This window comes from Loxodonta africana, chromosome 7 (genome assembly GCF_030014295.1).
Source record: "Loxodonta africana isolate mLoxAfr1 chromosome 7, mLoxAfr1.hap2, whole genome shotgun sequence".
NCBI lineage: Eukaryota > Metazoa > Chordata > Mammalia > Proboscidea > Elephantidae > Loxodonta > Loxodonta africana.
Genome location: NC_087348.1, coordinates 41,035,286 through 41,049,340, shown reverse-complemented (window position 1 = coordinate 41,049,340; position 14,055 = coordinate 41,035,286).

Genomic DNA, 14,055 nt, shown 5'->3' with positions numbered 1-14,055 from the left:
TTTTTTTTTTTAACGTGACCGTTGGAAAAGCATAGAAATATTTTTTACCCCCCATAGAACTGAAAAAGGTAGTGACTGGACTGGGATGAAGATATCATGCTGTTATAATGAAAGGAGGCTCAACTAGTAGAGGGTGTAATGAATGTAAGTCTGAAGTAAATGAATCATTATAAAACATACACTCCATCTCCACAATGAGTCTTTTTTATTAAAATAATCTCTGGCATAATGTTGTCCTCTCTTGGCTTTCCCCTACTGTGAAGCTATCCATGATTCCACCATCACAAATCTTGTCCCCTGAGGGACAAATCCATAATGATGACAGATCCATAATGGGAGTGAAGGGTTTGATTATTTGCTTTTAATAACTGTGCCTCCCGAATCCTACTTAATGCAGCAGAGATTCCATATGGAAGAACATGCCAGAATTATTGAAGGATCAATCAATACTGGCAATTTATCATAATCACAACTGGTAATCATAGCTGCAATTACCAATTGATTAATTAAGACAGTTCTTGAAATGCCAGTAGAAATTTAATATCATATTAGATTCAGCCCAGTAACCATAAACTTCTACAATTACTTTCCAGCTTACCATTACTTATGTCACATTTCTTTCTATTATTAGCTGGTATATTTATTTATGCATCATTTTATTTGAGCAGGCCAAACTCTTCCGCTGCCTTTTTTACGTTGAGAATCTATTAAAATATGTTTAAGTCATGGCACTAAATAAATCTAATATCAGTGCCAAGCAGATATTTTTAAATTTAGGATATATATTTACATTACTTTTCAGGCCACAGTTTATTCGTTTTTGCCAGAAAATAAGATAAGCATATTCTATGTATTAAAAATTGGATAATGTTGGTACATTGGATTTATATGTGCAAGTTTCATCTGGTTTATTAGCCAATTTTTGCAAGCTTGACATAGGAAATTTTATATAACCTTCCCGGAATATTAAGTATAACCAAGAGTAACCAGAACCACCTAACATGGTGAGCAATGGTAATATTTGTAGAAACGCACTTTAAGGAAATTAGGAACATTCTAACGTAAATAGAGTAGAAGATTTATTTGGGAAATTCAGCATATGTTTGTTTATTTTTTCAAGACTGTATATTGTGCTCAACCAATATAAATCACCATTTTTATAGGTTAAACTGGTTGAATATCTATAATTTTATATGGCTTAATTGAATATTTTACCACTTACTCATAGTTTTACTCGACAACTAGATTTTGGATGCTTTATGCAAAATATCACACTAGACATTGAGGTGAATACAGAGATGAATAAAATCTGCTTTCTAACCTCAAGCTCATAGTCAAATAAGACATGAACCCCTATAGAAGAAGGACAGAAGTCAACTGGGCAGATGAAATAAGGAGAGATGGATTTAAAAAAGTAAAAAATAGAAAAATACACTTGCCAAGGTTTAATATTCTGTTCATGGGTATCCTACTTCTTCAAATCTGTTTGTGAAATTGAAGGTAGTTTTAATTGTCTGCATTTTAAAATTGTTTCTATTCAAAGATTATTTTTTCTCTTCCAAATCCCTATGTTCAAAGCCCTTCAATCTGTTAACACTTACTTGTCATTAACTTGGTCTTGTGTCTCACACACAGAAAATTTTGTAGCTCATGCCTGTAAAAAATGATGGGACAAAATAATCCTACTTTCATCAGAGGCATAAAGACAAGGAGCATCTGATCAGATATGCTCAACATATTACTTTGATAACATTGAACTGACATAAATTGTAAGCAAGGGTTTAGGTGTTTCTTTTTCTCTTTTCCTTTTTTGCTATGGAAAAAAGGGGTTTTGGTAATTAAGAGACATTGTGGGACTCACGTTGTCTGGAAATGAAGCATATGAACACGTGATGGAAGGCACAGTCTGTGTGAGTAACTAACGCTCCCTCAGCCCCAACTCCATTTGCAGCTATATGCTGTGCAAAAAAAATAATGTTCACCTATCTTCAAAGAGGTTAATTCAAACTATGGAAACAGGAGCTGTTGAAAAGGTAATAGACATTTATGAAGGCTGCATTCCAGTGGAAATTTTGATAGCATGTTGTATTAGGTCCACATTAATAGCAAATTACTTTAGCATGGATAATAGCATTTCACAATGAACACCCAAGCAATTAGGGACTATTAGCCTTGTCCTCAAAAGCACTGTCTGCTCCTAAAGGGGTGAATTCTGAAAGATGGATACTATGGGCTTAGTACATTCTTAGACATTCTGATGCTGCCAACCCACTCTGAGTTCTATCATTACTGCTCCCGTTCTGCTAAGCTATGCAAATTCCTATGCTCCTGAGAGCACGGTAATAGGAGTTATACATGGTATGAGTGCTGCTGATTCAACTCCCATTTCCCTCAATATAACTCAAGGCAATGTCCATTCAGTGAAAGAATCTTTCAAAGAGAAAAGGAGAAGTGGCTGTTTTTAAACATCATCTGTTTAATGGATGAGATGTCATGGTCTCTTGGCAAGTGAATACTTCAGTGGCACAGTACTTTGATTTGCAATAGTTATAAAACAGCTATTCCTAGAACAGAGTTAATTATGGGGAAGTTTGGAAGGACTAATTTATACTGCAGTGCATTGGTTGGCATAAAAAAGAAGAGGGCTGTCACAAGTACGCCCCAAAATAGGTTGCTGCAAATTCAACAGCCAGAGTTCCATTAGAATATTACCTTAAGATAAAGGAAGGAATACTCTGGATAGATCTTGGCTGACCTGAACAGGGTAGATCTCATGACTATGACTCAAACATTTAAGATGGCTGCATGGTAGGTAGGGTATGTTGAGAAGGTCTAAGTGGCCATGCTAATGACAACGTTTATATACCCCAAGGATCATAGGTGACCACTCTGAATACTGCCTATATGTTGAGGATTGAACTTCACAAATTTTCATGTGGGAATAAACCAGAAAAAAGTCAAAAAATTCCTTTATAATACAACATTTATCAATTGCATTGATGATGATAGTGACGGGAACAGCATAATAAGGGTGTGAGAGAAAAATCTTAACCAAAGCAACTGAGAATATGTATGTGTGTGTGTGTTTAATGAGACCTCATAAAATACTTGCTTAGGTGTTTTTCCCAATAAAGAATGCATAATCTCTTACGAGTGGAGGAGAAGATTCTTTTTTATCCATTTATACCAACGTTTTTCTTTCCTTATTTGACGGGAGAGGGGAGGGTTGGTATATAGCTCCTTTTCTATAAGCAATCTCTTGGAACCACAGAAAAAGGATCTGCTTATTTCAAACGGTGCCCTCAGAGAGGTCTCTATTGGACTACCATATCACTATCATATCACATTCTTTTATTATCTTTAGAGCACTCATAACTGCCTAATAGAATATAATTCCCTTACATATTACACTTTATTGTCTGCTCCCTCCTCTTTAAGTGTAAATCATATGGAAGCACAAATTCTGTCTTTTTCATATTTTTGCTTCTTTATCACCTAGGGCAGTCTCTGAGAAATAATAAACACTTAATAAACATTGAAGATTAGAGCTTATTGAATGAGGCTGAGAATGAAAGGAGATCAGGTCAAAGTGGTAGGCATGGGTGGCATGACAAAGGTCATTTTGAGCTACCATGAAAATTCTGGATGAATATGGGTATGCGTGTTTCTGCCCTAAGATGGATAATAATACCTACTGTAACAGGGTCCTGGTAAGAAATGGAACTTCACTCAAAAGCGTTTATCTAAAGATAATCTGGCAAAGGAACTATTTACAGAGGAGGATCAATTAAACACTGGGGAATATTAAGGTCCCCAGGACAGCTGGGATTCATTACTGTGCAAACACTTGAGGGGATAAGAGAAAGATACTGTGTTATTGGAGTTCAGCGCAAACAGAATATTGAAGGATGGAAAAAGAAACTAAGAAAGAGCTGTGCTCATAGCAGGTTACATCTTTGGCCAAAACCAAGACAACCAAATTGGGAGGAAGCGAGGAAATAAAGCCTGTGACCATTCTCTCCTTCTGCCATTTTAGCTACTGTCTCTCATTGGCCTACCCCAACTGTAAACCAGAGGCCGTGGAGTCCAGATGAAACAGTCTTTAGTAATCAGCCCCTCTCACTATCCACAGCACAAAATAGGGCAGAGAAGGACGAAAAATGAATAGTGGGGGAGGGCAAAGTGAAAATAGCCAGCGAGGTGGTACACCAAAATTATTTTATTGTTAATATTGTTATCAGTGAAAGTTATAAGATGAAGTAACAAGTCTGGATAATAAATTATTTTCTGCACACCAACTTTAAAATAAAAATATATGTGTGTATCAGGTCATATCAACTGCCAGATTGAGTGAGAGTCCTTCATGATTATGATTTTATGAGGCTGATGTCCTGCTTGACAGACCTGATACGGCCACCAGGAAAGAGCATGTCAGATTCATTTTATTTCTGTGCTTTGCAATAACCATTCGACCCTCAGCACTCTCTACTTCTCTGCTTCCTCTCTTTGGCTCCATTTACCCACAAATATTTTCTGAACCATCAATACGCTGCTACCTAATCTCTCTGCTGTCAGCCTACTTGCCAAATGGGTTCCTGAAGATTAAAGGCACAAGCATTTATAACTGACAGGTGTATACTCTCACAGACACTGAGGAGAGGAAATTCTTTTAATAAAAGTTGGATTAAGGTTTTGCTTTTGATATTCTTCAGGAGCCACAATGGAACAACATGGGCCATTGGCCTTTGATAAAACCAGGTCATCTCTTCATTTCTCCCTCTCTAGCTTTCTCTCTCTCTCTCGTCTTTTATTGCCATTCCCTTCCTCCTTTCCTCACATGATTTATCAAATTTTGGAAGTTAGTAGCAGATTTGGGTTAGCTTCAAAGTCTCTGTTTTCTTAATTTCCTGTTTCTACCCTACAATGACTTTAGTCACCATTTGCATGTTAATGATTTCCAGATCCTATCTCTAGATCAGAGCTCCCCTCTGACCAGCAACAAATTTAAGCCTCTCCTCCTTGCTGTCCCTTTTCACCCAGCAAGGAAATTTATACCATGGTTAGAAACTAAGTAGGTCAATGCTGATAAGACAAGGCAATCTGGCAAAGATGCAGCTATTATTCAATGGGATTGTCGACTGAGTTTATTTCTCCGCATTCACATGGCCACCATTAGAAGAAAAAAGTCTGTTACATCCTTTGTCTGGTTTGCCTATAATACACCACATTAGTTAGGATACACTAAACTGTTATAACAAATACATACAAAATGTTTAAGGGGTAAAGCACAATCGAGTTTATTTCTCTCTCACATGAGAGTTCAGCAGATTTTCTTCACTGCACTTTTATTAGCTTTTGCCATATACCCTATGACACCATACTGTCACTAGCAGCGAGGCCGGTGAGACTGAGTCTCACAAATTTTGGACGTGTTATCAGGAGGGATCAGTCCCTGGAGAAGGACATCATGCTTGGTAAAATAGAGGGTCACTCAAAAAAAGGAAGACCATCAAGGAGATGGATTGACACGGTGGCTGCATGCAACAATGGGCTCAAGCATAGCAATGATTGTGAAGATGGCACAGAACCAGGCAGTGTTTCATTCTGTTGTACACAGGGTCACTATGAGTCAGAACCCACCTGACGGCACCTAACAACAACAACTGTCACTAGTATATATAACCATATTTATTTATTTTCTTGACTTTTTTATTACAAGTTTATGATACTAGGGCATTTTAAAAAATCTTATTTCATGGTATCTCCTTACTATATATTCATTTTCTACCTTCTTTTAGAAAGATTTATTTTTAATCTAATGATTTGAAAGTTATATATTCAATTTTTATTGTTCTGGTGATTTTTGTTAACCTACTTTTTTTTTCCACTAATACATTTACATTTAAGTATCCTATAAATTCCTTGTGTTTAGCTTTTACCAGAACAAGAAAACTACTTTAGAAGGCTTTCAACATTCTCTGCTCTCCCTCAGACTAGACCCCTTGCCAGTCCCTATAATGGTGAAATACAGAGCAGTGCTCCCTCAACTGATATATTCATGTGCACTGGTGCTATAGATGTGCTATGGGTATTAATCATCAAAGCTTCAGGGAATCTAGATCCTACCAAGTCTTCTGGCTGGTCACTTTGTCCCTGAAAGAATCACCTATCTATTTTTCCTTGTGTGGCATCCCATTATTATGCTTTAATACATGTGCCAGTTATGCTTTCATACATGTGCCATGATGTGAAGAAGTTTAGGGAGCTTTAGTTCTGGATCTACATTTTTATGGTAATGTTTTTATTAAGTTAACGTATCTTCCTTACTTCCCATATATCCTGGATTCTTTTGTTCTTGTTGGATTATGTCAGGGGTCTTCAAACTACTGTATTTGGTTTGCAGACCAAATCCAGCCTATAGTATTGGCACGCCTCTCAGCTAAGGTTGTTCTTCTTATTTTTATAGAGTTGTTTAAAAAAAAGAAGAAGAATATGCAACAGAACCTCTATGTGCCCTGCAAAATCTAAAGTACTTAATATCTGGTCCTTTAAAGTAAAAAGTTTATCAGCACTGGGATACTTTGAAAATAATTGCAAAGAGCTTTTCTATGTGGCAAAATTTTGAAGGCCTTCTATGTTTGATAATATCTTTATTTCACTTTCACATTTTTAATGGTTATAAAATAGTATGTTCAAAATCCTTAACTCTTGTCCTTTAGTACTTAAAAATTTTTGTGTCTTTAATCTACTTTTTATGAGATTCTTTGAGGCTGTTCAAATTTGAGATTTTACTTTTCTAAAACAAAAAAAATTATTGGGTTTTCTTAGGCATCATTTCTTCACATATCACCTTTCTTCCATTTGCATTTTATTTCTCTACTTTCGGAGAAACAAAAGTACGACACTTATATTACTCTCTACATCTTTTAACATTTTTGCATAGTTTTTATTTCTTCTCTGTTCCATAACTCTTTGGGTATTATTTGCTTAATTGATTTTAATCAAGACTTTGTTGTCATTGAAAACATGCAGGTGAGCAAATCATACTTTAGAAGCAGCACTCCCTTATAATCTAAGGTGCATTAGCAAGAGTGTGAACATGCAGCTGGAGCCAGAGGTGCAGACAGGGTGGCTTTGAAGGATTAACTCAATTAATCCATCTCCTTATCTGTTTCAGTGTGAAATTTGCTACAACCTAACCTAGAAAATGCTTCCCTTTCCTCTCTACCTAATAAAGTTTCATCTATACCAAGCTATTCTGTGATTTCTTTTTTCAGAAAGATTGTTCTAACTACTCTACAATTTGATATGCATAATTATTCTCTAATTGGTTCATGTGTTGGTTTTGTCTTGATTTTAATACCCATTAATCCTTAGATCCTGTCAAATATATGTTACCGTACAATAATATACAAAGGGATAATTACCATTAAGGTTATGCCATATAGGCATATCAATCTATGGACTGCAATTGACTAGAAATAGAATCTAAGAGGGAAGGTCTATACTGATTATACCGAGATGCATATTGACAGTATTTGTTTTTAATATGGTTATTTTTACAATAAATATCCTTGACACCTAAGACCTGATGATCTGAGTCTAAGGCTTTTATAGCAATGATTTCAAACCAAAATACTTTTACAACACTGAAAATGAAGATTAGATAGTTTGCTATTATGAATAAGTGTTATTACTTTTTAACAAAAGTTAAGCAGAAATACTGACCTTAAAATTACAAAAATGAAATCTAAGAAGCAGTCCTAGAAACTTAACTTCTTATAGCCAAATTGATTCATTACAAAGGGAGTTTGGTTTTTAACTTGGGATCAGTGAAGTAGTGTCAGAAGATGCATTACCCTGAACTCAGGTGCAAAGGCATACATGTAAATAGCTAGATGCATTCCTCCAGAGAGGAGTTTCCTGTCTTTTTCAGATTTTCTAAGTGGCTTTTCACTTGATTAAAAGTGAAGAATTCCTATTTCATTGTTTTTTACACAATTGGATTGTTTCATAATTTGGAAATTTAATTGAGGGCACATTCCAGACAAGGAGTCAAATACATGTATAGTTCATTTCATACTCAAACTTGGTGATGTTAGGTCACCTTAAAGAAAGTGAAAAATTAAAAATCTATTACTGAAAACGTTATAAGTACTCTATAAAAGCTACCACTAGAGGTATCCAGATGGCATCTAAAGATGGGTAATAGCTATGATAAAAGGCAATAACAAATAGGTAAAGGATGAAACATCATTAACCATAACTGAGGAAGACAACCTATGTACCTGTGTACAATGATATGGATTATCTATCCTTCTCTCTCTCTTTTAGATTTATGCTTGCTGAAAGCTATTGTAATTATTCTGGGGAATTCAGAAAGGAAATTTTAAGTACAAGTCTGTCACGAAGACTTCATTTGCTGAAATGAGAAAACATGTTCAAACTTTTCAAAGGTGAGCAAGTCATTGTATTCTCATTTGCTAAAATCCCAAATCACCAACAGTTGAACTTCTGTCACTAAAGTGATCATAACAGGTTAGTCAAGATGTCGACTCACTAAACCTTGATTTAATAATGGGGGTATCTACACAAACACTGTGTGTCCCTAAAAATACGTTTTTATACTTCCATTATTAACTCTGATTAGTTCTTTGCCACCTACTTTAAGAAAAATTCTGTGTTGGCAGAGCTACAAACTCAAAGATAAGCAGTTTCATACATAAAAAAGTTCAGCTTATAATCAAATTTAGATTTCAAACTATAAAACTCAATCCTGCTGTATATGCATTGCATTGAAGGAACTGAGCACGGATAAGTGGTTACTCTTTCATTTCTCTGGCCTTCATTGATTAATCATGGTGATTCCCAGTGGTGATTCAGGAGGCTGTATGAACTGAAATTCTGAAGAATAGACATAAAGGTCTGTCAGCTGGAAACACAGTGCACCCTCAAGGCAAAAAAGCAAAGAATTCGAGGTACCTTAATTTTAACTATCACTTGAGATTTGTTCTTCAGAGAGCAGAAAACTTTCCTGATATAAATTTTCAAGTGTAAAATGGATACTATTCTGAAATTTTTTTAACATTTTCCATCAAATACTGATTTTATAAAACCTTCGCCCCTTCCCAAGGCACATATTCGGCATTTCAGAAATCTGAAGGAATTCACTAGCAATTTTGATGCCAAACACACCACTCTTCTAGGTTTTTCTCATCTGGAATGTCACATATTCTTAGATGTCTGTTTCAAACACACTGACACAAACCCACAGAGAGAAAGAGACAAACATAGATGCACACACAAACACACAACACAGACATATATGTCCAATTCTCTATTATTAATCAACTAGCGTAAACAACTAGCTTACTCAAGACAAAATGAGGAAGGGAGGATAATATTAAAAATAAAAGGTTGAAGGTTTTGTATTGAATATTCAAATTATCTCTAAGGTACTATGCTGTACTTAGGTGGTAAGCAACTATCTTCAAAGGTGACTCTACTGTATATCGCAGCAAAACTTAGTATACTGTCATGAACTTCCAAAAAACCAAACCCATTGCCATCAAGTTGGTTCTGACTAAACTTAAAAAAAAAAAAAAATTTTTTTAAACTTAAGTGATAATAAATTCACCTGTTTCTTCAATCATAATAATTGAACATGAACTATTTATACATTTTCTCCAAGCTGTTAAGCTCTAAAGGAGTGTAGAGTATAATTTTGTGGATAAAACTTAACCAAATAAGTAATATATAAGGTGAGGATATGTAAGCAACATAAGGTGAGTTGTGATACATTTGAGATGCAGCCTATAACCCTGAACACAACCACAGAAATAAAAGAACTATATAAATAGTGGAGATAAAGAGCGGACTACAAAAATTTTAAATGAGTTCAAAAGAAAGGAAGAAAAAACAAATCAATTATTGACAAATAGAAAACAAGTAGCAAAGTACTAGATTTAAACCCCATCGTACCTATAATTACATTAAATGGAATAATTTAAATAACCCGATTAAAAGGCAGGGATTCTCAAAGTGGATAGCGAGAGCCATCTGCATGTTGTGTGCGTGAAACATATTTCAAATATAAATCATAAAGTATGTTAAAATAAATATGTGACAAAACATACACCATACAAAAACTAATCTGAGAAAAGCTGGTATGGCTATATAATTAACAGACAAAGTGGCCTTAAGAGAAACGAACGTTACCAGCAAGGGACATTTCTCAAAGATGTTTTTGTTATTTTCAGTTGCCACTGAGTAGGCTCCAACTCATGGTGACCTTATTTATAACAGAATGAAACATTGCCCAGTCCTATGTCATCTTCATAATCACTGGTATGTTAGAATCCATTGCTGTCACTACTGCTTAAGCCATCTCTTTGAGGGTTTCCCTCTTTTTAGCTGACTCTCCACTTTATCAAATATGATGTCTTTTCTCTAGCGATTGCTCTCTCCTGATAAGATATCCAAAGTAAGCAACCTGAAATCTCACCATCCTCACTTCTAAGGAGCATTCTGATGGTATTTCTTCTAACACTGATTTATAATAATAAAGAGTTAAATTAATCAAGAAGACATAACAATCCTAAATATATATGTATCCAACAGTAGAGTTTCAAAATTCGTAAAACTAAAACTGACAGAAATAAAAGGAAATTTTTTTTTTTAAACCTATAGAAATCCTCACAACTGGACCAATAAGCAACATCATGATAAGCAGAGAAAAGACTGGATCCACAATCCAATTACTTGGATCCACAATCAACACCCATGGAAGCAGGAGTCAAGAAATCAAAGGATGCATTGCTTCAGGCAAATCTGCTGCAAAAGGCCTCCTTAAAGTGTTGAAAAGCAAAGATGTCACATTGAAGACAAAGGTGCACCTGACCCAAGCCATGGTTGCTTCATATGCATGCAAAAGCTGGATGATGAATAAGGAAGCCTGAAGAAGAATGGATGCTTTTGAATTATGGTGTTGGCAAAGAATATTGAATACACCATGGACTGTCAAAAGAATGAACCAACCTGTTTTGGAAGAAGTACACACAGAATGCTCCTTAGAAGCAAGGATGGCGAAATCTCGTCTCATGTACTTTGGACATGTTATTAGGAGGGATCAGTCCCTGGAGAAGGACAATATGCTTGGTAAAGCAGAGGGTCAGCAAAAAATAAAAGGAAGACCCTCAACGAGTTGGATTGACACAATGGCTGCAACAATAGGTCCAAGCATAAGAACGATTGTGAGGATGGTGCAGGACTGGGCAGTATTTCGTTCTATTGTACATAGGGCCGCTGCGAGTCAGAACCTACTCGATAGCACCTAACAACAAAAACAACAGTCATACTTGAAGACTTCAACATTCCCTTCTCAGTAACCAATAGAACAAGTAAATATATATAGAAGAACTGAACTACACTATAAACTGTGTTGCCCTGATATTTATAAAACACTTCACCCAATAATATAATCATATATATTCTTGATTTGTGGAGGTGAGAGCAAGGTAGGTACAATCCTCTTCTAGCTGAGAACAATAGGCTCAATCTTCTGGTCACAAATCTCATATGTCCATTGAAATTTCATTATGTTTTGTGATTTCTCTAAAAAATAATGATAGTGTTTATTCTTGGATATTATATCCCCATTGACTCACTTTTGGTTGCTACATAGATCTCATTTTAGTGTTTTAAATTATTAGTACAACATTTATGGGTTGCGTAAGCCAGAGTTCCATCCGCCAAAGCAGAAGACATTTAGAAACGACAAGCTGTTCTATTTGTAGGACCTGTTGCTGTTCAGTAGATTCCAAATACAGGGTCACTATAAGTTGAAATCGACTTGACAGCAACAGGTTTTATGGTTCTAGATTTATAGAGAAGAATTTCTCAAAATGTGTTTCACAAACCATTAGTCTCTGGTGGTTCTTGAAATGTTTGTAATAAAATAAGTTAGATATTAATTATATATTATAGCCCCCTCCTGGAGAGATACTGTACATAATACATAAAAATCTCCAATAAGCCCTGAAGCTAAAAAAATGACAATGTTTTCTAACCTACAATGCCTAGTATATTTTAATTTTTCATATTGGAAAAGCAATTCAAATATAAACAAAAAATGGTAGCAGGGGGAGATAATTTGTTGGTTTAGGCAACCAAATTTGGGGAGAATTGCTGGCTTCAGGAACAACTATATCTAAAAAAAAAATATCTAAAGGGACATTAAAAAAACCCAAACCAAACCTGTTGCCATTGAGTTGTTTCCAACTCATAACAACCCTGTAGGACAAAGTAGAACTTCTCTACAGGGTTTCCAAGGAGTGTCTGGTGGATTCAAACTGCCTACCTATTGGTTAGTAGTCAGATGCTTAACTACTGTGCCACCAGGACTCCCCACAAACATTACAGCCATTTGAATTTCTATTTATCCATTATCTTGCCTGGTAGTTTAATTCATTAAGGACAGCTTTCTCCAAAAGAACAGGATTAAATTTTCACTTCCTTGAAACCAATGATTTAAATTAGAATAATGCTGTAGAGTACACAATTATCCTGTTTTGACCTTTGAGTCCATTCCTGAACCACGTATATAATCTAGGGAGAAAATGAGTTATTTAATTATCCTCTGCTGAGTTTCCTGATCTATTAGTTAGGCTAGGCTACACTAGGTTAGACCAGCCTATGCTGAAATCAAACCAAAAAAAAAAAAAAAAACCGAGTGCCGTTGAGTCGATTCCGACTCGTAGTGACCCTGTAAGACAGAGTAGAACTGCCCCATAGAGTTTCCAAGGAGCACCTGGCGGATTCAAACTGCCAACCCTTTGGTTAGCAGCCATAGCATTTAACCACTATGCCACCAGGGTTTCCATGCTGAGATAACAACTCCAAAATTTTAGTGACTTAATTTATTTCTCACTCATACCATAATCCATCAATGGGTCAACTGAAGCTCTGCTTTGTGTCATTTTTAATTTAGAATCCAAGCTGACTGACTGAACAGCCTCTAAATGTAATATTTTCAGTCTCAAGAATAGGGAAAAGAGGCATGGAATACCATACCCATACTATGGCTCAATAGACAGGATACATATTACTTGTGCTCACATGTCATTGGTCAAATGAGCCTCATGGCCAAGTTTAATATTACTGGAGCAGAGAAATATAATCCTCCCACAAGGAACAAGTAGGAAATGTTTCTAAATAATAATACAGTCCACCATGGTATCCCTTTCTGATCACAAATATTTACTCTTCTTCCTCTCCCACATTCACAATACATTTATCATTAATTTGGCTGACAGAGCAGCTTCTGTATGAAACTTCCCTTATCTCATGGAAGATGGAGAAGAGAAATGGTGCACTACACATTCACTCTTAAAAGTCCTCCCATGTAGCTCTGCTCGTATTTCATTGGCCATATTTAGTAACTGGAGCAAGCCTAACAGCAATTATGAAGGTAGGAACATGCTATTATTTTGTTAAAAATATAGTTTATCACACCTGCCCACTCATTTGGCAAGGGAGTAAATATAATGTGTGGCAGTCCCTAAGAAGACTGCAATTTTGGCTAGGGGAGGTACAGTTCCTCCAAAGAAAAGATGCTATTTTCTGCAGACATAACACTCATTAATATCTGTCTTACTTATAACTTGTTTAAAAACAAAATTTTATAGTAAATTGTGTTTGAGAACTGCTGAAGAAGACAAGAACTTTTTCTTGGTGATTTGCAATGTACATTAGCATATTAAACATTGTGAGTGGTAATATAATACAGAGGCCTAGGTGATAAACCCAAATTGTCCAAATTAATGACTTTGAGGCTTCTTTTCATGCTGGGAAATACTATTATGGAGATATTAGTTCAACTCTGGGAACTTCTTTAGTACAGGAAGCCCATAACTTTCACCAGAAATATCTCCTGAGAAGTCTACTAATTTTTAAATTTGGGAGTTTAAAAAAAAAAAACAAAAAAACTCTCCTCAAGTTTTTTCCTATATATCTATGGAGAGTTATACATTTCCTTTGCCATAGCCCACCACCCCT